This window comes from Triticum aestivum, chromosome 3D (genome assembly GCF_018294505.1).
Source record: "Triticum aestivum cultivar Chinese Spring chromosome 3D, IWGSC CS RefSeq v2.1, whole genome shotgun sequence".
Lineage (NCBI taxonomy): Eukaryota > Viridiplantae > Streptophyta > Magnoliopsida > Poales > Poaceae > Triticum > Triticum aestivum.
The window spans coordinates 528,001,299-528,026,041 of NC_057802.1; the positions used below are offsets into that span (position 1 = coordinate 528,001,299).

At 48.0% G+C, this 24,743-nt stretch overlaps 1 non-coding gene across 1 annotated transcript; it reads left to right on the top strand.

Annotated features, from left to right (window-relative positions):
• The first annotated feature begins 19,157 nt into the window (after positions 1 to 19,157).
• On the top strand, positions 19,158 to 19,232 carry TRNAP-UGG (transfer RNA proline (anticodon UGG)). The gene has a single exon. It is a non-coding gene; the product is annotated as a tRNA-Pro (tRNA).
• Positions 19,233 to 24,743: the final 5,511 nt, after the last annotated feature.

Below are 24,743 nucleotides of genomic sequence, written 5' to 3' on the forward strand. Positions count from 1 at the left end.
GAGGTCAACATGGCTACAGTGCCACGCCGGACGGGGGATGGCTGACCCGTACGGCGCCCTGTGGCCATGCATGTTCCGGGATTCAGGGGTGGTAGGCTGTACTGCGGCCACGCCCCGTCTTATCGCCGTTATGTGGGTGCAGCCCTGGTGGGTGCAGTCTTGGCCGGCTTTTGGGAGTCGGCCTTCTTCATGGCCGGCTTCTGGGAGTCGGTCCTCTTGGGGCCGGCTTCCTGGAGTCGGCCATCTCGTAGCTTTCTTCGGGAAGTTTTTTGAGGCCGGGTCATCTTCTGGTAGTCGGCCTTGGGGATATCCGGGCAGAGGAAGGCGGCCCCATGCTCTGGATGCTTGAAGGCTCGATTGGCCTGATAATTTTTCGAAGAGCCAGGGGGAGTCAGTTAGGCTACCCGTGGCCATTTACTCCGACAACGGTGATGGGTTTGATGAGATCTATCATGTAATCGAGTTAGTTTTGTTAGGGTTTGATCCCTAGTATCCACTATGTTCTGAGATTGATGTTGCTATGACTTTGCTATGCTTAATGCTTGTCACTAGGGCCCGAGTGCCATGATTTCAGATCTGAACCTATTATGTTTTCATGAATATATGTGAGTTCTTGATCCTATCTTGCAAGTCTATAGTCACCTACTATGTCTTATGATTCGGCAACCCCGAAGTGACAATAATCGGGACCACTCCCGGTGATGACCATAGTTTGAGGAGTTCATGTATTCACTATGTGCTAATGCTTTGTTCCGGTACTCTATTAAAAGGAGGCCTTAATATCCCTTAGTTTCCATTAGGACCCCGCTGCCACGGGAGGGTAGGAAAAAAGAAGTCATGCAAGTTCTTTCCCATAAGCACGTATGACTATATTCGGAATACATGCCTCCATTACATTGATGAAAGTGAGCTAGTTCTGTGTCACCCTATGTTATGACTGTTACATGATGAACCGCATCCGGCATAATTCTCCATCACCGATCCAATGCCTACGAGCTTTTCACATATTATTCCTCGCTTATTTACTTTTCCGTTGTTACTGTTACAATGACTACAAAACCCAAAAATATTACTTTTGCTACCGTTACCGTTACTTCCATACTACTTTGCTACTAAATACTTGCTGCGGATACTAAGTTATCCAGGTGTGGTTGAATTGACAACTCAACTGCTAATACTTGAGAATATTCTTTGGCTCCCCTTGTGTCGAATCGATAAATTTGGGTTGAATACTCTACCCTCGAAAACTGTTGCGATCCCCTATACTTGTGGGTTATCAAGACCATTTTCTGGTGCCGTTGCCGGGGAGCATAGCTCTATTCTTTGAGTCACTTGGGATTTATATCTACTGGTCACTATGAAGAACTTGAAAGACGCTAAGACAACAATTTATCCCTCAACTACGAGGGGAGGTAAGGAACTGCCATCTAGCTCTACACTCGATTCACCTTCTGTTTTGAGTAAGCTTGCGACACCTAAACCTGCTTCTGCTATTCATTCTGATATGTCGCATGTTATTGATGATGCCACTTCTGCTATGCATGATACTTATGATGAAACTACTTCTATGCTTGGTACTACTGTGCCACATAGTGAATTTCTTGATGAACAAATTGCTAGGGTTAGAGAGAAAGAAATTATTGAAACTGATTATATTGATGAAAGTGATGATGAAGACTTGCCTATTAGTCCTGAGGGTTATGTTTTTGAAAAAGAAGCTGCTTTAGCTATTTTAGCTTGCAAGGATAGATATGAACTCAAGAGGTTACTAGCTAAATGGAAGCAGCAATCTGTTAATGCTAGAATGAAACCTGACCCTGCTTTTGCTACTTCACCTATCTATGTTACTGATAATGATTATGAATTCTCTGTTGATCCTGATATAATTACTTTGGTTGAATCTGATCCTTTTCATGGCTATGAATCTGAAACTGTTGTGGCACATCTTACTAAATTAAATGATATAGCCACCCTGTTCACTAATGATGAGAGATCTCGCTATCTTTATATCCTTAAAATATTTCCGTTCTCATTAAAGGGTGATGCTAAGATATGGTTTAATTCTCTTGATCCTGGTTGTGTGCGTAGTCCCCAGGATATGATTTATTACTTCTCTGCTAAATATTTCCCTGCTCATAAGAAACAAGCTGCTTTAAGGGATATATATATTTTTGTGCAAATTGAAGAAGAGAGTCTCCCGCAAGCTTGGGGGAGGCTTCTCAAGTTACATAATGCTTTGCCTGATCATCCTCTTAAGAAAAATGAAATACTTGATATCTTTTATAATGGACTAACCGATGCTTCCAGAGATCACCTGGATAGTTGTGCTGGTTCTGTTTTCAGGGAAAGAACACCGGATGAAGCTGAAATTCTATTGAATAATATGTTGACAAATGAAAATAATTGGACACTTCCTGAGCCAGCTCCTGAGCCAATTCCTGAGCCTATTCCTAAACCAACTCCGAAGAAGAGAGGTGTTCTATTTCTCAGTCCTGAAGATATGCAAGAGGCAAAGAAATCTATGAAAGAAAAAGGTATTAAAGCTGAAGATGTTAAGAATTTACCTCCTATTGAAGAAATACATGGTCTTAATTTACCGCCTGTTGAAGAAACATATGATCTTAATCCATTACCTATTGAAGAAACTCATGGTCTTGATAACCCGACATAGGTAGTAAAGGTAAATTCTCTCTATAGATATGATAAAGCTGAAATCCCTCCTGCTAAAATTGCTAGCCAATGCTTGGATGAGTTTGATAACTTTATGGTTAAGCAAGAAGATTTCAATGCTTATTTTGGTAGACAATTAAAACAAAATGCTTATATGATTGAGCACTTGGGTGATTATATGGCTAATGTTAAAGGTGAACTTAAACTCATTAGTAAACATGCTTCGATGGTTACCACTCAAGTAGAACAAGTACTTAAAGCTCAAAATGATTTGCTCAATGAATTGAATAGTAAGAATAATGATTATGCTGTTAGAGTGGCTACTAGAACTGGTAAAATGACTCATGAACCTTTGTATCCTGAAGGCCACCCTAAGAGAATTGAGCAAGATTCTCAGAGAAATAATATTGATGCACCTAGTCCTTCTAAAAAGAAGAAAAAGAAAAATGATAGGACTTTGCATGCTTCTAGTGAACCTATTGCTGAACCACCTGAGAATCCAAATGATATCTCTATTTCTGATGCTGAAACACAATCTGGTAATGAACATGAACCTAATGAAAATGCTAATGATGATGTTCATGATTATGCTCAACCTAGTAATGATAATGATATAGAAATTGAACCTGCTATTGATCTTGATAACCCACAATCAATGAATCAACGTTATGATAAGAGAGACTTTGTTGCTAGGAAACATGGTAAAGAAAGGGAACCATGGGTTCAGAAACCGATGCCTTTTCCTCCCAAACCATCCAAGAAAAAGGATGACGAGGATTTTGAGCGCTTTGCTGAAATGATTAGACCTATCTTTTTGCGTATGCGATTAACTAATATGCTCAAAATGAATCCTTATGCTAAGTACATGAAAGATATTGTTACAAATAAAAGAAAGATACCGGAAGCTGAGATTTCCACCATGCTTGCTAATTATACTTTTAAGGGTGGAATACCTAAGAAACTCGGAGATCCAGGAGTACCCACTATACCATGCTCCATTAAAAGAAACTATGTTAAAACTGCTTTATGTGATCTTGGAGCCGGTGTTACTGTTATGCCTCTCTCTTTATATTGTAGACTTGATTTGAATAAGTTGACACCTACTGAAATATCTTTGCAAATGGCTGATGAATCAACTGCTATACCTATCGGTATTTGTGAGGATGTGCTTGTTGTGGTTGCAAACGTTACTATTTTAACGAACTTTGTTATTCTTGATATTCCTGAGGACGATAGTATGTCTATTATTCTTGGAAGACCCTTTTTGAATACTGCAGGGGCTGTTATTGATTGCAACAAAGGCAATGTCACTTTATCATGTTAATGGTAATGAGCATACGGTAGATTTTCCGAGGAAACAACCTCAAGTTCACAGTACCAATTCTATTGGAAAAATTCCATCGATTATTTTTGGGGGTTTTGAATTTCCTCTTCCTACTGTCAAGAAGAAATATGATATTCTTATTATAGGGGATGTGCATATCCCCGTTGAGGTAACATAGTGTTATTTGAAATTTCTCTGGTTCCATGTTATTCGGAATGAGTTTGTTAACAAGACTTGATCAACCTTGTTAGTGGATTCCTTTTGATGAGCATGAGATGGATGAAACTAGAAGGCACAACCTTCTGTACCCTCTTTCTACTTTTTGTTATTTAGTTGAAATAAAGTAAAAATAGTATTTTTCTTTCTGTTTTCTGATTTATCCGTGCAATATAAAAATACCTCGAAAATAAAAGTTCTCCAAATGCCCTGAAAATGGAATATTATTTTTTCTGGAATATTTGAGAATATCTGGCACTGAGAACACAGCAGGAGGGGCAAGCACCTGGCCACGAGGGTGGAGGGCGCCCCCCCTGCCTCGTGGGCCCACGGTGGCTCCCCTCCACTTATTCCTGCACCCACACACTTCTTCTTCCTCCCACAAACACCAATATCCAGCTCAAGCACGAGTTCTAGCTCATTTTGCTGCAATTTTCGATCTCCTTGCTCAAAGCACCTCTCACAAAACTGCTTGGGGAGATTGTTCCTTGGTATGTGACTCCTCCATTGGTCCAATTAGTTTTTGTTCTAGTGCTCTATTCATTGCAAATTTGTGCTGCCTAGGTGACCATGTTCTTGAGCTTGCATGTCAAATTTATATGGTTCCAAGTAGTTCTAATGCATGATATAGGCTCTAGTCACTTGTAGGAGTAGTTGCTATCAATTTTGTTGAGTTTGGTTTACTTTTATTTGAAGTTACTAAAAATTTCAGAAATTTTTCAGAGGAAGAAATATGCTTAGGAAAATGTTCCAAGGTGGTTCTTCAAGGAAGCAAGGACCCAGGCTTGCAATGCGTGATGCTGACGATGAGCCACCAAGGGACGCTCTAGTGCAGCCTTGTGAATGGCCTTCAGAGAACTTTATGGATCGAGCGGGAATCAAGGTAGAATTTAACGCATATTTGCGTAACGCTGATCTTGTGAGCTTCGAGGCAGAGAAGTGCAGCCAATACCACTATCTCACTAGTTCATTTGTGAGGAGGTTTGAATTTTCATCTTCACATAATTCCCCAACTGTCCTGTTTGATCTTTATGAAAAATCTTATACTATGGACTTAGAGGATTTTACCACTGCTTGCAAACTTCCACAATGGGGTAGTGCTAGTGAACCTCGCAAATCTGAATTTAGAAATCTTCTTGCTAGTATAACTGTGCGGGAATCTAGAGATATAGCACAAGCTACCATATGGAGAATCATTTTCCTGCTATACATTATTTTTCTCTCTTCATAGGTAGGTGCATAAATGGTAAAAGATGAAGCATGTCATATGTGTGTCCCTGACCTTAGTATTCTTAGGAGTGCTGTGTTAGGAGACAAATCTTATAATTTGGGAGCCATTGTTGCACATAGGTTGCATCATAATAGATTTAATGGAGATTTCTTTGGTGGAATTTATGCAACCCGCTTAGCTGATTTTCTTGATGTGGACGTTCGTGAGGATGATATTGAGTTGCCTCCTACTTATTTAGACTATAATGCTATGGTCCACCACCAGTTTGTCGAGAGGAATGAATCACCTCTCTGGTATCGCTTAATCTTTGACAGACGTCGTGCTGTCCGTATTACTCTCCCTGCTCCTGCCTTCTTTGATTATCAGGCAAAAGGAAGATATGTTATTACCAGAGAGGAGGCAGATGAGTACGAGAGGAGGGCGGAGGCAGCTCGCCGCCATGCTGCAGCTCAGGAGGCGATAATTGATGCATCTCAGTACGACCCCGGCTACAACTATGGGTATCCGCCAGGCCACCCGTGGCAATAAACCAACTTAGGCCAAAAGCCTAAGCTTGTGGGAGTACGTATTTCCCACCGACATTACATTTATGTTTACACACTCATTGCTAGTTGTCGGTGCTCATACTCTTTCACTGTAATATCCATGCTAGTTTATTTTCCTTTTTCCTGCTTTCTTCTTGTGTGTTTGATAAAACTTAAGAAAAACCAAAAAAATAGTAGTAGCTTTTAGTTAGTTTACTTTTCTTGCTGTAGTAGTAATAATTAAAAAGAAAACCCAAAAAGATTTCTCGTTCTTCTTTTGCTTGTTGGGAGCTTTCCCGTGTAAATAGTTTTATTTCTTTTCTTTCCTTTGGGGGTCGATAGGAGAAGACCATAATTAAATTGTTGAAGTGGCTCTTATATGCATTATTGTTGATTTAACCAAGAGCCCATGTTGCCTTGTCTTCTCCTGTTTATTGAATGCTCGCAGATTTCAGCTTAGTCCAATGCACGTGCACTCTTATTATTATTATTCACATCGTTCGGTCGTGCAAGTGAAAGGCAATTATGATGATATATGATGGACTGACTGAGATGAGAAAAGCTGGTATGAACTCGACCTCTCTTGTTTTTGTAAATATGATTAGTTCATCGTTCCTGATTCAGCCTATTATGAATAAACATGTTTGCAATGACAATTAGAGATCATAGTTGCTCGTGCCATGCTTGATTAGCTATGAGTTATAATGGTTTACCTTGCGTGCCAACATGCTATTAAAATGGTTGTGATGTGGTATAGTGGGGTGGTATCCTCCTTTGAATGATTTAAGTGACTCGACTTGGCACATGTTCACACATGTAGTTGAAACAAAATCAACATAGCCTTCACGATATTTATGTTCATGGTGGATTATATCCTACTCATGCTTGTACTCAATGTCTATTAATTTTAATGCATGTTCATGACTGTTGTCGCTCTCTAGTTGGTCGCTTCCCAGTCTTTTGCTAGCCCTCACTTGTACTAAGCGGGAATACTGCTTGTGCATCCAATCCCTTAAACCCCAAAGTTATGTCATATGAGTCCACTATACCTTCCTATATGCGGTATCTACCTGCATGCCGTTCCAAGTAAATTTGTATGTGCCAAACTCTAAACCTTCAAATGAAATTCAGTTTTGTATGCTCGAATAGCTCATGTATCAACTAGGGTTGTCTGTATCTTCCATGCTAGGCGGGTTATTCTCAAAAGGAGTGGACTCCGCTCCTCATTCACGAGAAAATGGCTGGTCACCGGGATGCCCAGTCCCATGCTTTATGCAAACTAAATCAAAATAATTGCAAACAAAACTCCCCCTGGGACTGTTGCTTGTTGGAGGCACTCGTTGTTTCGAGCAAGCCATGGATTGATGCTTGTTGGTGGAGGGGAGTATAAACTTTACCATTTTGTTTGGGAACCGCCTATAATGTGTGTAGCATGGAAGATATCGCCATCTCTTGGTTGTTATGTTGACAATGAAAGTATACCGCTCAAAATATTATTTACTTCTATTTCAAAACCGAGCTGTGGCACCTCTACAAATCCCTGCTTCCCTCTGCGAAGGGCCTATCTATTTACTTTTATGTTGAGTCATCACCCTCTTATTAAAAAGCACTAGCTGGAGAGCGCAGCTGTCATTTGCATCCATTACTATTAATTTATATTGGGTATGAGTACGATTGGATCTCTTTTACCATGAATTACAATGTCTAGTCAGTCCTTGATCTTTTAAGGTGCTCTGCATTTATGTTTTGCGGTCTCAGAAAGGGCTAGCGAGATTCCATCCTATTATATCATATCATGATTGTTTTGAGAAAGTGTTGTCATCCGAGATTTATTATTATTGCTCGCTAGTTCATTATGCCATTGACATGAGTAAACATGAGACCTAAGAGTTATTGTGAATGTGGTTAGTCATAATCTTTGCTGAAAACTTGAATGTTGGCTTTACATATTTGCAACAGCAAGAGCAAACAGGGTTTGTAAAAGTTATTCTTTATCACTTTCAGTTTTTCAACTGAATTACTTGAGGACAAGCAAAGGTTTAAGCTTGGGGGAGTTGATACGTCTCCGTCGTATCTACTTTTCCAAACACTTTTGCCCTTGTTTTGGACTCTAACATGCATGATTTGAATGGAACTAACCCGGACTGACGCTGTTTTCAGCAGACTTTCCATGAATTTATGTGCAGAAACAAAAGTTCTCGGAATGACCTGAAACTCCATGGAACATCAATTTGGAAAATAAGAAAAATACTGGAAGAAAAATCCACGTCAGGGGGCCCACACCCTGTCCACGAGGGTGGGGGCGCGCCCCCTACCTCATGGGCCCCCTGATGCTCCACCGACCTCAACTCCAACTCCATATATTCACTTTCGGGGAGAAAAAAATCAGAGAGAAGGATTCATCGCCTTTTACGATACGAAGCCGCCGCCAAGCCCTAAAACCTCTCGGGAGGGCTGATCTGGAGTCTGTTCGGGGCTCCGGAGAGGGGGATTCGTCGCCGTCGTCATCATCAACCATCCTCCATCACCAATTTCATGATGCTCACCGCCGTCCGTGAGTAATTCCATCGTAGGCTTGCTGGACGGTGATGGGTTGGATGAGATCTATCATGTAATCGAGTTAGTTTTGTTAGGGAAGAAAAATCCACGTCAGGGGGCCCACACCCTGTCCACGAGGGTGGGGGGCGCGCCCCCTACCTCGTGGGCCCCCTGATGCTCCACCGACCTCAACTCCAACTCCATATATTCACTTTCAGGGAGAGAAAAATCAGAGAGAAGGATTCATCGCCTTTTACGATACGGAGCCGCCGCCAAGCCCTAAAACCTCTCGGGAGGGCTGATCTGGAGTCTGTTCGGGGCTCCGGAGAGGGGGATTCGTCGCCGTCGTCATCATCAACCATCCTCCATCACCAATTTCATGATGCTCACCGCCGTCCGTGAGTAATTCCATCGTAGGTTGCTGGACGGTGATGGGTTGGATGAGATCTATCATGTAATCGAGTTAGTTTTGTTAGGGTTTGATCCCTAGTATCCACTATGTTCTGAGATTGATGTTGCTATGACTTTGCTATGCTTAATGCTTGTCACTAGGGCCTGAGTGCCATGATTTCAGATCTGAACCTATTATGTTTTCATGAATATATGTGAGTTCTTGATCCTATCTTGCAAGTCTATAGTCACCTACTATGTCTTATGATTCGGCAACCCCGAAGTGACAATAATCGGGACCACTCCCGGTGATGACCATAGTTTGAGGAGTTCATGTATTCACTATGTGCTAATGCTTTGTTCCGGTACTCTATTAAAAGGAGGCCTTAATATCCCTTAGTTTCCATTAGGACCCCGCTGCCACGGGAGGGTAGGACAAAAGATGTCATGCAAGTTCTTTCCCATAAGCACGTATGACTATATTCGGAATACATGCCTACATTACATTGATGAATTGGAGCTAGTTCTGTGTCACCCTATGTTATGACTGTTACATGATGAACTGCATCCGGCATAATTCTCCATCACCGATCCAATGCCTACGAGCTTTTCACATATTGTTCCTCGCTTATTTACTTTTCCGTTGTTACTGTTACAATGACTACAAAACCCAAAAATATTACTTTTGCTACCGTTACCGTCACTTTCATACTACTTTGCTACTAAATACTTTGCTGCAGATACTAAGTTATCCAGGTGTGGTTGAATTGACAACTCAACTGCTAATACTTGAGAATATTCTTTGGCTCCCCTTGTGTCGAATCAATAAATTTGGGTTGAATACTCTACCCTCGAAAACTGTTGCGATCCCCTATACTTGTGGGTTATCATGCCGTAGGGGGCTCCCAGACGCCGTCCCCATCTCTGCCTCACCCTTCGCAAGCCACAGGCGACGTGGATCATGGCGCGCCTCCACCACCTTTGCCCCAAGACTGCGCCTTGGCGCCAAGGCGCACGGCCCCCACGGCGTGATCCGCCACGTCCGGCGCCCACGCGCGAAGAGAGAAGCTGCCAAGAAATCCCTCGGCCGCAAGAAGCTGCACCTGCGCTCCCCGCGCCGCCTCGCCAAGACCGCGCGCTGCCCGCAGCGGCGCCGCGCGGACCTCATCAAGACCAAGCTCCACCTCTGAGGCGGGCCCCGGCAACCACGGCCGGCTGCTGCGCCTTCACCCCTGAGCTGCGTAGCGTCGCCTGGCCAGGCAAGTTCAACCCGGATCTGCCTCCTCGCTACGACGGCACCGCCGACCCCACGGAGTTCCTGCAGCTCTACGAGCTGAGCATCGAAGCGGCCAACAGCGATGAGAAAGTCATGGCGAACTGGTTTCCCATGGCTCTCAAGGATGGAGCCCGCTCCTGGCTCCTGAACCTCCAGCACGACTCGATCTCCTCCTGGGGCGAGATGCGCGACCGCTTCGTCGCCAACTTCCAGGGCACTCGCGACCGCCCGCCGGCCGTGGGTGACTTGTGCCGCATCAAGCAACAACTTGGAGAGACCCTCCAGAAGTACATCCAGCGCTTCAACAACACTCGCCTCAAGATCCCAAAGGTCACAGACGAGGCCATCATCTCCGCGTTCCCAGACGGTGTCTGTGACGTCAAGATGAAGGAAGAGCTCGCTATCCATGAGGAGATGTGCACATCTCAGGAGCTGTTCAACCTGGCGACCAAGTGCGCAAGAGCTGAGGAGGGGCGCCTCTCCCTTCTCGAGCTACCTGTCGCGGGCACAGAAGAGAAGAAGGCCGAGGCCAAGGACGTGAAGCGCAAGGAAGCGGCAGTGCTAGCCGCAGAGCCCAACACCAAGCGTGGCAAAGATCAGCCCGAGTCATCCAAGAATAGCCGACCGTTATGCGCCTTCCAGAACCTGAACACCCACAACACCAGTGACTGTCAAGAGCTCAGAGCCATTCGCGAGGGACGTTTCGGTCGACGCCCCGAGCGCAGCAACCGGGGCTACGGCCGTGGAGGAGGACGTGGAGGCGGACGCTGGGACGACCGTGGCCCGCGCCAAGAGTGGCGCGAGAGGCCTCGTGAGGACCGCTGGCAGGACCATCCTCGCGAGGGCGCCTGGAGGGACCATCCTTGTGAGGATCGCCCCCAAGGCAACGCCGGCCTTCCCCCGCTGCCGCCACCAAGAAGGAACAACGATCATCATCAGGATGAGGGGGCTGGGGGCTTCCAAGAGCCGCGTGGAATCGCCTACATCTTAGGCGGCGCGCAAGCCCCAGCCTCTCAGCGCATCTTCAAACAGTACTCGTGAAGTGAACGCGGTGCTCCCCAAGCTCGAGGCCACGCGCCCGCTCAAGTGGTCCCAATGCGCCATCACTTTCAACTCGGCAGATCAGCTCAAGTGCGCAGCCACCGCTGGCGCCCTCCCGATGTTGTGCTCCCCAGTCATCAGCAATGTGCAAGTTACCAAGACCCTCATCGACGGCGGCGTAGGGCTCAACGTCCTGTCCGTTGACACATTCGACAACCTCCAAGTGCCATATGAGCAGCTTCAGCCTACCAAGCCTTTCTCAGGAGTGACCGATGCATGGTTCCACCACACCGGTAGGGCAGGTCCGCCTGCCCGTCACCTTCGGGGAGCGCAAGAACTACCGCACTGAGCTCATCGACTTTGACGTCGCGCACATCCACCTACCGTACAACGCCATCCTCGGGTATCCAGCCCTGGCCAAGTTCATGGCAGTCACCCACCATGGCTACAACGTCCTCGAGATGCCAGGAAGCGGCGGGATCATCACGGTCCCATGCGAAGAGAGAGATGCGGTGTGCTCCCTCGAGCGCGCCTTCCAAGCAGCAGCAATCAACGACCACGACAGCAGAAGTGAGGGCCCTCCGGAGGCCACCCCAAGAAGAGGATGTTGCGCCGTGCCGAGCCTCAGGAGGGTGGCATCACAGCCGGAGCCTCGTCAGGATCAGTGCCCGCTCCAGGGGCGCCTCCCTCTGTCGCGTAGGAAGGCACGCCCGACGCCCTCCTCGGGCAGGGCTCGAGGGCTCTCTTCTGGAGGGCCTCAGACCTTGCCAACCTCACGAGGGAGGCGCTTGGGCACCACTTGGAGGCGTGTTTCGCGGCACGTTTCCCTCAGGAGAACACAGGTCAAGGAGTGCCCACCGCTCAGGAGTTCCTCATCAAGACCACTCAGGAACTGCAAGACGCAAGAGCCATGCGCGGCGACAGCCGCTCACGAGGTGCAGCTCCCCATCCAGGCGAGGATGATGGGCTGCGTGTCTGCATCGACGTCCCAGGGCTCAACAGGGCCGCATCTCAGGAGCATTTCTGGCCTTCGCGTGTGGGCCGTTGCGAGGGCCCGCCGCACAGCTACGTTCGCATGCCCTTCGGCTTGCCGAGCGTGGCGTCGGCCTATCAGCGCAACATGCGGCGTGTCCTGGCAGCTCAGGAGACCAGGTACCACGCCGTCCAGGAAGAGATGGAGACGGTCTTCAGGGAACCTCCCGAGCCCCCAATGCCTCCCGAGGCTCACGGCCCTGGTGGCTCGTGAAGAGTCATTCCTTCGACGCACGCCTTCAGCTGCACCAACTCTACTTCGTCTAGAGAACCAGGTGACAATTTCCAAGCTCGTTTAGCTGGGAGCGCCCCTCGGGCTGCATTATTCCCAGGCCGCATGGGTCCATCCCTGTGGCATGTATCCCTTTTGCTTATGTCTTTAGCTTACTTTGCTGGGGGCGCCCCTCGGGCTGCATCATCCCCAAGCTACTCGGGCCGGACCAAGTGGCATGTATCTCCCTGCATTTCCCCAAGCTGATTTGCCTTCCCTGCTTAACCTGCCTACAGTTATCACCTGCTCGATCGCCACCCGCCGCGGGTCCACTCACCCCGTGCAATTCGCTTGCGCATTAAAAGGGGGGCTCCTGAGCATCGCGACTCAGGAGCTCTTACTGGCTCTCCAGTCCTCACCCCTGGCCTTGACCACGGCATCGCGACCTGGCATACCAGTGGCGGCTGAGATCGCTCGAGGGCCGGGACCTGAGGACGTAGAGTGCTTGCACCTAACCGCCTTGCAGGAACATACAGTCACCAAGACTCAAGACCAGGCGCAACTGTCGGTGTCAAAACCGGCGGATCTCGGGTAGGGGGTCCCGAACTGTGCGTCTAAGGTGGATGGTAACAGGAGGCGGGGGACACGATGTTTACCCAGGTTCGGGCCCTCTCGATGGAGGTAATACCCTACTTCCTGCTTGATTGATCTTGATGATATGAGTATTACAAGAGTTGATCTACCACGAGATCGTAGAGGCTAAACACTAGAAGCTAGCCTATGGTATGATTGTTGTTGTCCTATGGACTAAACCCTCCGGTTTATATAGACACCGGAGGGGGCTAGGGTTACACAGAGTCGGTTACAAGGGAGGAGATCTACATATCCGTATTTGCCAAGCTTGCCTTCCACGCCAAGGAGAGTCCCATCCGGACACGGGACGAAGTCTTCAATCTTGTATCATCATAGTCCAACAGTCCGGCTAAAGTATATAGTCCGGCCGTCCGAGGACCCCCTAATCCAGGACTCCCTCAGTAGCCCCTGAACCAGGCTTCAATGACGATGAGTCCGGCGCGCAGATTGTCTTCGGCATTGCAAGGCGGGTTCTTCTCCAAATTCTGAGTACCTGTTGAGTAGTGTCCGGCTTCCCATAAATGTTGCACTCCTTGGCTTCCGTGCCTAATAATGGCTATCTTCCACGTGTCGAGCGAATGCGAGAAGCCAGGGCATTTTTACATTTGCCACCCTAGCCATGTGAGTAAACCGTCTATTAAAGAGACGGGGATTCTTAGATCCAGATCACACCATCCTCCCACAGCGAGTATCCATCGGAGCGCGCCTGGCAAAATCCATTCCAACATGGCCGGCCATCGCAGCTCCTCCTCTCGCTCCCGTAGCCCTAAGCCCGGCGATTGGAAGAGGTGTTCCGTCCCTCACAGCCAATTAGTAGAGTTACAGACCCAGGGATTTCTCCCTCCAGCGTATATGGTTCCCGTTCGAGCCGGGCTCGCCACCTATAATGGCGGGGAGCAAGCGGAGAGCTCCCCCAACCCATCCAAGGGGGAGCGGGTATGCCTTGTCCCTTATTTACTAAGGGGACTTGGATTCCCAATCCATCCGTTCCTCCGCGGGCTCCTGGAGTTCTACGGCCTCCAGTTGCATAACTTTACCCCCGCTTCCATCCTACACATCGCTGGCTACGTCGCCCTTTGCGAGCTGTTTCTGGGCTGCGAAGCTCATTTTGAGCTATGGCGGAGGCTATTCTGCCTCGTGCCCCGTACACAGAAGGGGTCACTGTATCAAGTGGGCGGAGCCGAAATATGGCGCATCGCCGGTACCGGATACCTGTCCGGTACACCGAAGAAGACGTCCGAAGACTGGCCTTCGGAGTGGTTTTATATGGAGGACGTCCCCCTCCCAGATCCTATTCGGATGGGCCTTCCTGAGTTCTACAACGCCCCTTTGAAGAAACGCCACAGCTGGCGCCCTCGGAGCACCCAGGAGGAAGATAACGGGGAAGTCCTTTACCTGATGGGCCAGATAGATATGCTGGCCAAATCAGGATTGACAATAACCGAGGTTATGTCCATACGTATAATGCGGGGGGTGCAGCCACTTCAATATCGGGGACAACCCATGTGGCACTTCAATGGGGAAGACGACGCCACCCGCTGCGGTCGTAAAGGTCCGGACTTCATCGCTGCCCTAGCAAAGATACTGTCCGATTTGTATAAAGGATAAGAAGAGGAGTTCGCCCGTATCAAGCCACGGGATGGATTCTCCATGTACAACCCCCAAGCTAGGTGAGCTGCTACTTTCTACTCCAGTCCTTTCCGCATTCTTTGTCATAAGTATTTACCTTGTTATTTCATAACAGGAACTGCGAAAAGCCGTGAGGGAGGTCCACAGCCCGTCTCCACAACCAGAGGACCCTGATCGGGCCCTCGACCCCGGACTCGAAGAAGATCCGGACACATTTGTGGAGCTCATCGACAAAACGTTCTATCAGTTGAGCTGTGACGGTACCTTGGTGGCTATCATAGCCGATTATCCTGGACTGCTCCCCACATCGCATGTAAGTAAAACCGGAGCCCTAACTTCCAAGAAGGATCCCTTTTTATGCACTTCACCTACCGCACACATATGGTGTTTTACAGGGAAGGCCCTCGGGACGCCATGCCGAACCCGCAGTGACCCGCCAACAAGGGGCACCGAAGCCGGGTAGGCTTAAAAGGAAGGCGGTCAGGACTGAGACGCCGTCGCAGAGGTATGAAAGAGAACCCCGCTCCGTGGTGGTCGTCTTTTAAAATATAATAACGCACATGTTTCCTGGTAGGAAAAACGCTCGCCGGACTATATCCGGAGAGGTTGCCGGTCACGCCTCCACCAGTCGAGCTCCTGAGCCGGACATAGAGGCGGACGCTAACATGGGGCCAACGCCGGATGTTCCTCCTACAGATGTTGCGGATAGGCTATCCGCTACAAATTCCAAAGTGGAGAGCGCCATGAATCACAGGTGTCGTCGGGCCGTACTCCGTGACGCTTGTTTCTCCCAAGAGGCGTTCGATGCCTTCAACTCAGGAGACGCGTACATCCAAGCTGCTCAAAATGGTCTTGCCAGAGCCACGGACCAGTATGTGAAAGATATACGGGCAAGGAAATCTAATAATTGTGTATATCAGTAGCCCCTGAGACTTGAAGCAGTTGGCACAACTGATTTAAGGATCATTGTTTGCATAGGTTCTTACGGAGAAGAATACCCGGTTGTCTCTAGAGCTAGAGGAGTGCAAAGCCCAGCTTCAGGCCGCAGTTGCCGCGGTGAAGGAGTCCGAGAAGGCCCCATCTGGTAACACTTGTGTTCATTGCAAAGAATGTCATGTACCAGGTAGTATGCGGCATGCGTGCAAATCTAACAATAGATTGTGCAGATGGTCCCGGAGTGAATCCGGATGAGCAACATGCTCTACGACAGCTAAGGGCTGGCGAGCACGTGCTTACGCAAGTTAGGCGGGAGAAAAAGATCTCCAAGACGCCAATATCCAGCTGGGCATGGAACTGAAAGATGTTCGAGCCCAGCTTGCTGACTCCGTGAAGGAGAATAAGCGGCTTCGACGCGACATTTTCAGTAAGTGCATGAACGAACTTTTAGAGAGTTCGGCGAAGAAGCCGGCTAACAGAGTTATGGCTGCAGGTATGCTGACGGGTCGTCCCGCGGAGGAGATGCCCGGGTCTGCGGGTGATCTTCTGCCAGAGCTCTCCCAACTGCAAGAACAAGTTCGGCAGGTGATGCGGGGTATTGCCCAAGCCTTGTGGCCGTCCGCCTCCCCGCCAGGAGGCATGAGGGAGCTTATAGAGAAGCTCGAGGGAGCGCGGCGGCGCTTCCGATTATGGAAGATATCTGCCTGCCGACAAGGTGCGAGGGAAACCTGGGCCATGGTGAAGACGCGATATACCAAGGCTGACCTGAACCACATGGTCGAGGTCGGACCTATAGGGCCTGATGGGAAAGAGATCCCCGTCAGTTTGGTGTATGACCAAGTAGAATTAGCCACAAAGTATTCCCAACAGGATTGTAGGCTAGACAGCCTGTTGGATGGTATAGAAGAAGAATTTAGTCAGTCTAAGTGACTGTGTACTTCAAGTGACATGTATTGTCCCTAGCCAGATTGTAAATCATTTGTCATTGCAGACCTTTTCGCTTCGACCTCTGGACCCGACAGTCCGGAGTGTATCCGAATACCCGCTCAGTTATGTAGAAACCGGGGTATGCGTGGAAACCAGGCGTAGGGGTCATAAGTGCTTGAACAAACAAGTACCCAACTAGCTATGTTATATTGCATGGATAGTAAGAAACATCTTCCAGGGAGAATAGTTCCGTTAAGGGTTCCTTTTCCTGGGTACGCATGCCTTAATGTGCATGTCCGAGCTATGAAATGAGACGCAGGATATAAACATCTGGGGGCATGTATTTACAATAAGTAAAGGTCATCTTTTGTTCACCGACCGAGTATTCCCTTAAGAACGCTAGCTTTCGGCTTCACCCAGTCTGAGGTACACATCCGGCTGACCCGGCAGTAACAATCGCAGAGGTGCTCCCCTTATGCCCTAGCCGAATTAACGGGAACGTAGGGCATAAACACAAGAGCCAGGCAACCCAGCTTGGCCAAAACTTAAGTCATATCGATGCATATAATGGTGAAAAAGGTCCATGCGGAAGAATAACACAAGTGTGGGGCATAGAGCCCGGAAGATAGTTATATTAAGCTTCTGTAAAAGAAGCCCCCAAGTATCATGAGCGCAGCTAGCGCATCAAGATTGTGTAGTCAAGACACATTTTAGCCTTTTAAGGCCTTAAAGAAAAAAACGGGGAAGAAAGAAAGAAAGATAAGACAGATAATGCATATACAAAAAATTGACAGAGGTAAGGAGAGGAACACCGAGTCCGGCGCTAGGCGTAGAACCTTCGGAGCCTGGCTCCATTCCATGGGTTTGGCTCGAGTCAATTGTCCGATGCATCCCGCAGACGGTACGCTCCACCGGTCAGAACTTGGTCAATAACGAAGGGACCTTCCCATTTGGGCTTGAGCTTGTTCTTTTTCTTCTCCGGTAGGTGTAGAACGTGTTCACCAACATTATAAGTTTTGGCCCGTACTTCTCTGCTTTGATATCTTCGAGCCTGTTGCTGATAGAATGCAGAACGGGCTTTTGCCACGTCACGCCCCTCCTCCAGGGCGTCCAAACTGTCCTGCTGATCAAGCTCGGCTTCTTTCTCTTCATACATGCGCACTCGAGGTGAGTCATGAATTATGTCGCAGGGCAGTACCGCCTCTGCGCCGTCCACCATAAAAAACGGTGTGTATCCGGTAGTGCGATTCGGCGTGGTCCGCAGCCCCCATAGTACGGAGTCGAGCTCTTCTACCCAGTGCGTATTGGATTCCTTCAAGGATCACACTAATCTAGGTTTAATGCCGCTCATGATAAGAACGTTTGCTCGTTCGACTTGACCGTTAGTTTGCGGGTGATAGACAGAAGCATAATCGAGCTTGATGCCCATGTTGCTGCACCAAAGTTTTACCTCGTCGGCTGTAAAGTTCGAGCCGTTATCGGTGATGATGCTATGGGGGATGCCATAACAGTGTACGACCCCGGATATGAAGTCTATCACTGGTCCGGATTCGGCCGTTTTAACTGGTTTGGCTTCTATCCATTTGGTGAATTTATCCACCATGACCAATAAGTATTTTTTCTTATGGCTTCCCCCTTTGAGGGGTCCGACCATATCAAGCCCCCAGACTGCAAAGGGCCAAGTAATGGGGATTATTTGGAGAGCGGTAGGCGACATGTGGCTTTGGTTTGCAAAAAGCTGGCAACCAACGCAACGTTGAACGAGGTCCTGTGCGTCTGCTCGGGCCGCCGGCCAGTAGAAACCTGTACGGAAGGCCTTGCTTACAAGGGCCCGAGCTGCGGCGTGGTGGCCGCCAAGTCCAGCATGAATTTCTGCCAAAAGTTGCCGCCCTTCTTCTTCGGAGATGCACCTTTGAAGGACTCCGGTAGCGCTTTTCTTATAAAGCTCTCCCTCGTGGACCTTATAGGCTTTAGACCGCTGCACAATGTCTGGGCTCTCGTGGCTAGTCTGCGCTCTTTGGACTTTTCAAACTTAGCGAACTGAAACACCCTAGATGGCTAAAGTCCAGTAGCCGAAAGCATCACTAGCTTACGCTCTGACCCGAGTAGCATGGGGCCCTTCTCTGATCGGGGGAAGGTCATTCTAAAACATCAGATCTCCCATTGAAGTTTTGAATGACTTTCTAGTCAGATCGTTCCTGCGTCTATAAATGGCATTTCGAGGTGAGAGAGAGTTCCAGCATATTACACAAAAGAGTGGGTAGACACATGCGTTGAGATAGTAGGACTAATCTATGCAGTATAATTAATGAGAAGTAATACTATAAAATAAAAATAAAGAACTCTATTTCAGAACTATGAGACAGAATATTCTGTTTTCCCCGAAGAGAAGAACCCCAGTTTATTAGAGAGATCCGTTCTATTTCACTAGTTGGGTTACTTTCTTTTCCTCTGGCTACTAAGATGTTTCAGTTCGCCAGGTTGTCTCTTGCCTGCTCATGGATTCAGCAGGCAGTTTTCGGATAGGCCCTGAAAGGAGAAGAAAGGCTGAAATGCCAACGGATGTTCTGAGGGGGAGACGAGGTGTAGCGCAGTCTGGTCAGCGCATCTGTTTTGGGTACAGAGGGCCATAGGTTCGAATCCTGTCACCTTGATGGTGTCCTTAAACCTATAACCATCTTTCGGCTAACCTAGCCTCCTCCGTCCCTCCGTACCAACAAGGGGTAGTAACACCTATCCCGAGCACACGCAAGGGAACCGTGAAGTATTTCCCATACAATGGGTTCTTTTTCCCAAATTTTCCTTTTAGCAATCCTTACATTAGAAGTGGCGCGTTTCGTGATTAAATCGAAGGTCGTAATTCCAGAGGAATCATTACCGCAAGGCATAGAGGGGGAGGTCATAAGCGCCTATACCTTCACTCGGACCAGTCCGCCTAGTCGACTTCTTGTATTTTTTGTGAGTTGTGTATCCACTCTTTAAAAAGGAAAAAAGGAGTAATCAGCTGTGACACGAAAAAAAACGAATCCTTTACGGGTCGTCAACTTCTTTTCTCGGAGAAGAAACAATGACGGTATCTGAGGAATAAGCATCTTGCGGAAACTATTAGGGGATTTCAACTAATCCTTTCCGGAGAATTAGACGGCCTACCTGAACAGGCTTTTTATTTGGTGGGTAACATCGATGAAGCTAGCACTAGGGTTGGGCCAGGAGGGTCTCTTAACGCCTTCCTTTTTCTGCCCATCGTAGTTATTTCCCAAGGACTTGCCATGGTAGTAGATAGAAACAAGAAAATCAGAAGAATCTTTCTCTCTATTCACTAATTAACAAATAATAAAGTCTATAATGATCAAATGAAAATACCAATAAATTCTATAATTTTAAACCGCCTCCTCCTGCAAACGAGCAAGTTCTAAGCTTTATCGATCTTCTCCGGCTCACGAAACTCTGGTCTAATGCCCGCCTTTAGAAAGGACGAGTCCTACTCATAGTGATCTGGTCGAATTGGGAGAAGCCGTAGGTATTATTGCGGGTCAATCAATTGGGGAGCCAGGGACTCAACTAACATTAAGAACCTATTTTGCCGCAGGACCTCCCCTACAGTATCGTCACCGCAGTAGAGTTTAACCACCAAATTCGGGATGGATTGGTGTGGTTCCTCTACGCCTAGGCCGCGTCGATCCTTTTTTATTACGTCTTGTTTTTACTCCTATATTGGGAGTTACTCTACGTATTGCTTGACGTAAAACCAAAAGCTAAACAAAGTAGAGAAAAGGGGGTCATCCCATTGGCCAGACTGAGCTACAGGCCCAGCTGTCTCCACTGGATCTCTTCCCGGGGGTACCCCTTCATTTCAGGTTAAGAAGATGGGAAAGCGCCCTGTTTGAAGAGGTTCGTATACGGAACGCCTGGAAATTCTACTTGGAGCAGGAGAGAAGTCGACTAGGCGGACTGGTCCGAGTGAAGAGAAAAAAAAGCCATACGGAACTCAAAATATTTTCCGGCCCCCTTTTGTGAGGGGGCACCCCTTCTCCCGAAGTTACGGGGCTATTTTGCCGAGTTCCTCCGCGTGAGAGGCATCGCTACCGGGCCGGGCCTCGATTCCTTTCCTTGTCTCCATTCTGGAACACCAATGGGCATATTAGATTAATATTATTAAATTTAAGTAAGAAAACCACACTTTAATATGGAAACGTAAGAATGGAACAGAAATCCTGTATTTTCCATATCCATACGATCGAGTCCTTAGGTTTCCGAAATAGTGTAATGGAAAAAGGAAGAAGGAGATATTCGCGACTACTGGCGATTTCATTATGGGGCAGCTCATGATCTTCTGATACAACAATTTGATTACTTAATCAATTAGTAGTATCCCTAGAGTCCACTCCTTCCCCATACTACTAGTGAAAGAGAAAATGTAAAGACTACCATTAAAGCGTCAACAGGTATAGTAAGAAAAATACTACGTAAAGAAAAGGGGGGGTATGAAATATCCATAGTTGATGCATCAGATGGACTGAGATCCCAAGTCTCCAAGTGGGCCCTCTTGGCCACCTAAGACCTTGGCTTTTTAGAGAATCCCGCTCCTGTGGAGAGAACAAAATCTGGATAAATACCAATTCCTATTACTGGTAAAAAGATACAGATTAAAATAAAGAGTTCTCGTGGTCCAGAATCCTAGAAACCATAGGAGCTACTATTCCCAAGTTTATTAAGAATGGGCACTCACTGGATTCAGGACGAAGTTGCTTTGACTACTGAACCATGCCTGGATCGTCGGAGCGAATTGGATGATCGGGCCGAGGGCTGCCCCCTCTTCCCCTCGCTCTCCTTTCCTTAATATTCACCGTCGAGTCATCAAAGCCGTCAACTAATTCAGAGGGGCTCGGCTGGCCCGGTCGCCCTACGCTACTGGCGCTTCCAAAGGCGAAGCTCTCGTCCTCTTCCTGCTGAGCCCCCTTTCTCCTCGGTCCACAGAGAAAAAAATGTAGGACAGCACCTCCGAAAGAAAGGGAGGGAGGACTTCATTCAGTGACTCCGCGATCGCCCTCTAAACGAAATTCTTTTGAGAAGAGCTTGCGCCTATGCTTCTATAAAAATCACCTATGTGGAACGGATGCTTCTACTTCAACCCATGCAAGGAAACTCGACGGAATTTGTTTTTTTATGGATTAAAGCAAAGAATGAGAAGTATGGCTTGGCTAGGGAAGCAGTAGTAGTGGTATTTAACATCCAGAAAACTGCCAAATAAAATGCGTCCCAAGCAGAAATATCACAAGTACCGCATTCGGAAACCTAAGGACTCGATCGTATGGATATGGAAAATACAGGGGAGAAAGATCACTAGGTTCAGTCTCTGATCTGATCAATAGGGTTCCCTAGGTACATTCCGTTTTCTGGAAATCCAGCAGGGATAGTAGCTGCCTTTTCCGCCTCGTTTGGGTCTTCGGGTAGTTCCTGCCTAGTTAGGTAGGCCAGGAATGGTTCTGTCCACGAAGCGATGACATCCATTATTACGTGGGCGGAAGGTGTTATTTCGGTGGCAGAGCCTCCAATTATGTTAGAGTGTTCGGTATCTGCTATTGTGGCCGGGTCCGGACTATTATTACCGGTCTCCCCTTCCCATACCACGGATGGCTTAAACAGCCTTTCCAAGAAGATATTAGGTGGGATGGGGTCGCGCTTAGCGCCGATGCAGGCGAGGACATCCGCTGCCTGATTGTTTTCCCGAGCCACATGGTGGAATTCGAGCCCCTCGAATCAAGCTGACATTTTGAGGATGGCGTTGCGATAAGCCGCCATTTTTGGATCCTTGGCGTCGAAGTCTCCATTTATTTGAGATATTGCAAGGTTCGAGTCCCCACGCACCTCCAGGCGTTGAATGCCCATGGAGACTGCCATCCGGAGACCATGTAACAGGGTCTCGTATTCTGCCGCGTTGTTGGAGTCTGTGTATAGTATTTGGAGTACGTATTGGACCGTATCTCCGGTGGGGGACGTCAGGACGACGCCGTCCCCCAGACCAGCCAGCATTTTAGAGCCGTCAAAGTGCATAATCCAGTTAGAGTACGCGCCGTACTCCTTAGGGAGTTCGGCTTCTGTCCATTCAGCGACGAAATCCGCCAGGACTTGTGACTTAATGGCTCGCCGTGGTTTGTATATTATGTCAAACGGGAGGAGCTCAATAGCCCATTTAGCAATCCGGCCCATGCCCTCGCAGTTGTCTATTATGTCGTTGAGTGGCACTTCAGAGGCCACCGTGATTGAACACTCTTGAAAGTAGTGTCGTAGTTTTCGGGATGCCATGAAGACCGCATACGCTATCTTTTGATAATATGGGTACCGTGATTTGCATGGAGTGAGGACAGTGGATACATAGTATACCGGCTTTTGAAGCGGGAACTTATGTCCGTCCAACTCTCGTTCGACGACGAGCACTGCGCTTACAACTTGGTGTGTTCCCGCTATATATAGCAGCATTGGTTCGCCGACGTTAGGTGCAGCCAAGATTGGGTTCGTGGCCAAAACGGCTTTCATTTCTTCTAATCCGGCCGTGGCCGCATCCGTCCACTCGAAGTGTTCGGTGCGTCGCAGGACGAGATAAAGGGGTAGTGCCTTTCTCCTAATCGGGAGATAAAGCGGCTTAAAGCAGCCACGCATCCAGTTAGTTTCTAGATTTTCTTGAGGTCTGTTGGGATAGCCAACTGTGACAGAGCTCGGATTTTAGCCGGGTTTGCTTTGATTCCTCTATTAGAGACGATGAAGCCTAAGAGCTTTTCGACGGGCACGCCGAAGACGCATTTTTCCGGATTGAGCTTGATGTCGTATGTTCGGAGATTATCGAACGTGAGCCTCAAGTCGTCTATTAAGGATTCGACGTGTCTGGTTTTAATGACCACATCGTCTACGTATGCCTCCACTGTTTTGCCAATCTGTGTCTCCAAGCATGTCAGAATCATGCGTCGATAGGTTGCACCGGCATTTTTGAGCCTGAAAGGCATGGTGTTAAAACAGAAGGGGTCGTATGGAGTGATAAATGCCGTTGTGGCTTGATCGGACTCCGCCATCTTAATTTGGTGGTATCCGGAGTATGCGTCGAGGCAACACAATGAGTCGTGTCCTGCGGTAGCGTCGATAATTTGATCGATGCGAGGGAGGGGGAAGGGATCCTTTGGGCAAGCCTTATTAAGGTCCTTGAAGTCGACGCATAGGCGCCAGGATTTGTCCTTCTTTGGTACCATCACTAGGTTTGCTAGCCAGTCTAGATGTTTTATTTCTCGAATGAATCCGGCCTCCATTAGCTTGGCTAGCTCCTCTCCCATGGCTTGTCGCTTAGGCTCAGAGAAGCGCCGAAGAGTTTGCTTGACTGGCTTGAATCCCTTTAGGATGTTAAGGCTATGCTCGGCCAGCCAGCGTGGGATTCCTGGCATGTCTGAAGGATGTCAGGCGAAGATGTCCCAATTCTCACGCAAGAACTCCTGTAGTGCGGCGTCTACTGTGGGGTTTAACTGTGCCCCGATGGATGCTGTTTTTGTAGGGTCCGTTGGATGGACTTGGAATTTGACTATTTCATCCGCTGGTTTAAAAGAGGTGGAATTTGACTATTTCATCCGCTGGTCCAATTGTGGATGGCTTCCGGATTTGGATCTTTTATCGAGTATCACGTCGTCTCTGTCCACTGTGGAGCGCAGCGCAGTTAATTCCTCGGCCGCGAGGGCTTCGGATAACGCCTCGAGGGCCAGTGCGGCTGTTTTATTTTTGGCGCGGAGTGCTATGTCCGGATCACTAGCTAGAGTGATGATTCCATTGGGTCCGGGCATTTTGAGCTTATGTACCCGTAATGGGGTATAGCTTGGAAGATTGTGAATGCCTCCCGCCCTAGAAGGGCGTGGTATCCGCTATTGAACAGGGCCACTTGGAATGTGATTTCTTCGGACCTATAATTCTCCGGTGTGCCGAATACCACATCTAGTGTGATTTTGCCAGCACATCGTGCCTCCCGACTAGGGATTATTCCTCTGAAGGTCGTGCTGGTTTAGTCCGCTGCCACCATCCATGAGCACTTTAGTAAGCCGGAAGCCATCCACAATTGGACTAAGGACCAAGGCGGCTGGTGCTCGGGCTGTTCGGAATTTAGGTGCGTCACTGGCATTGAAGGTGATAGC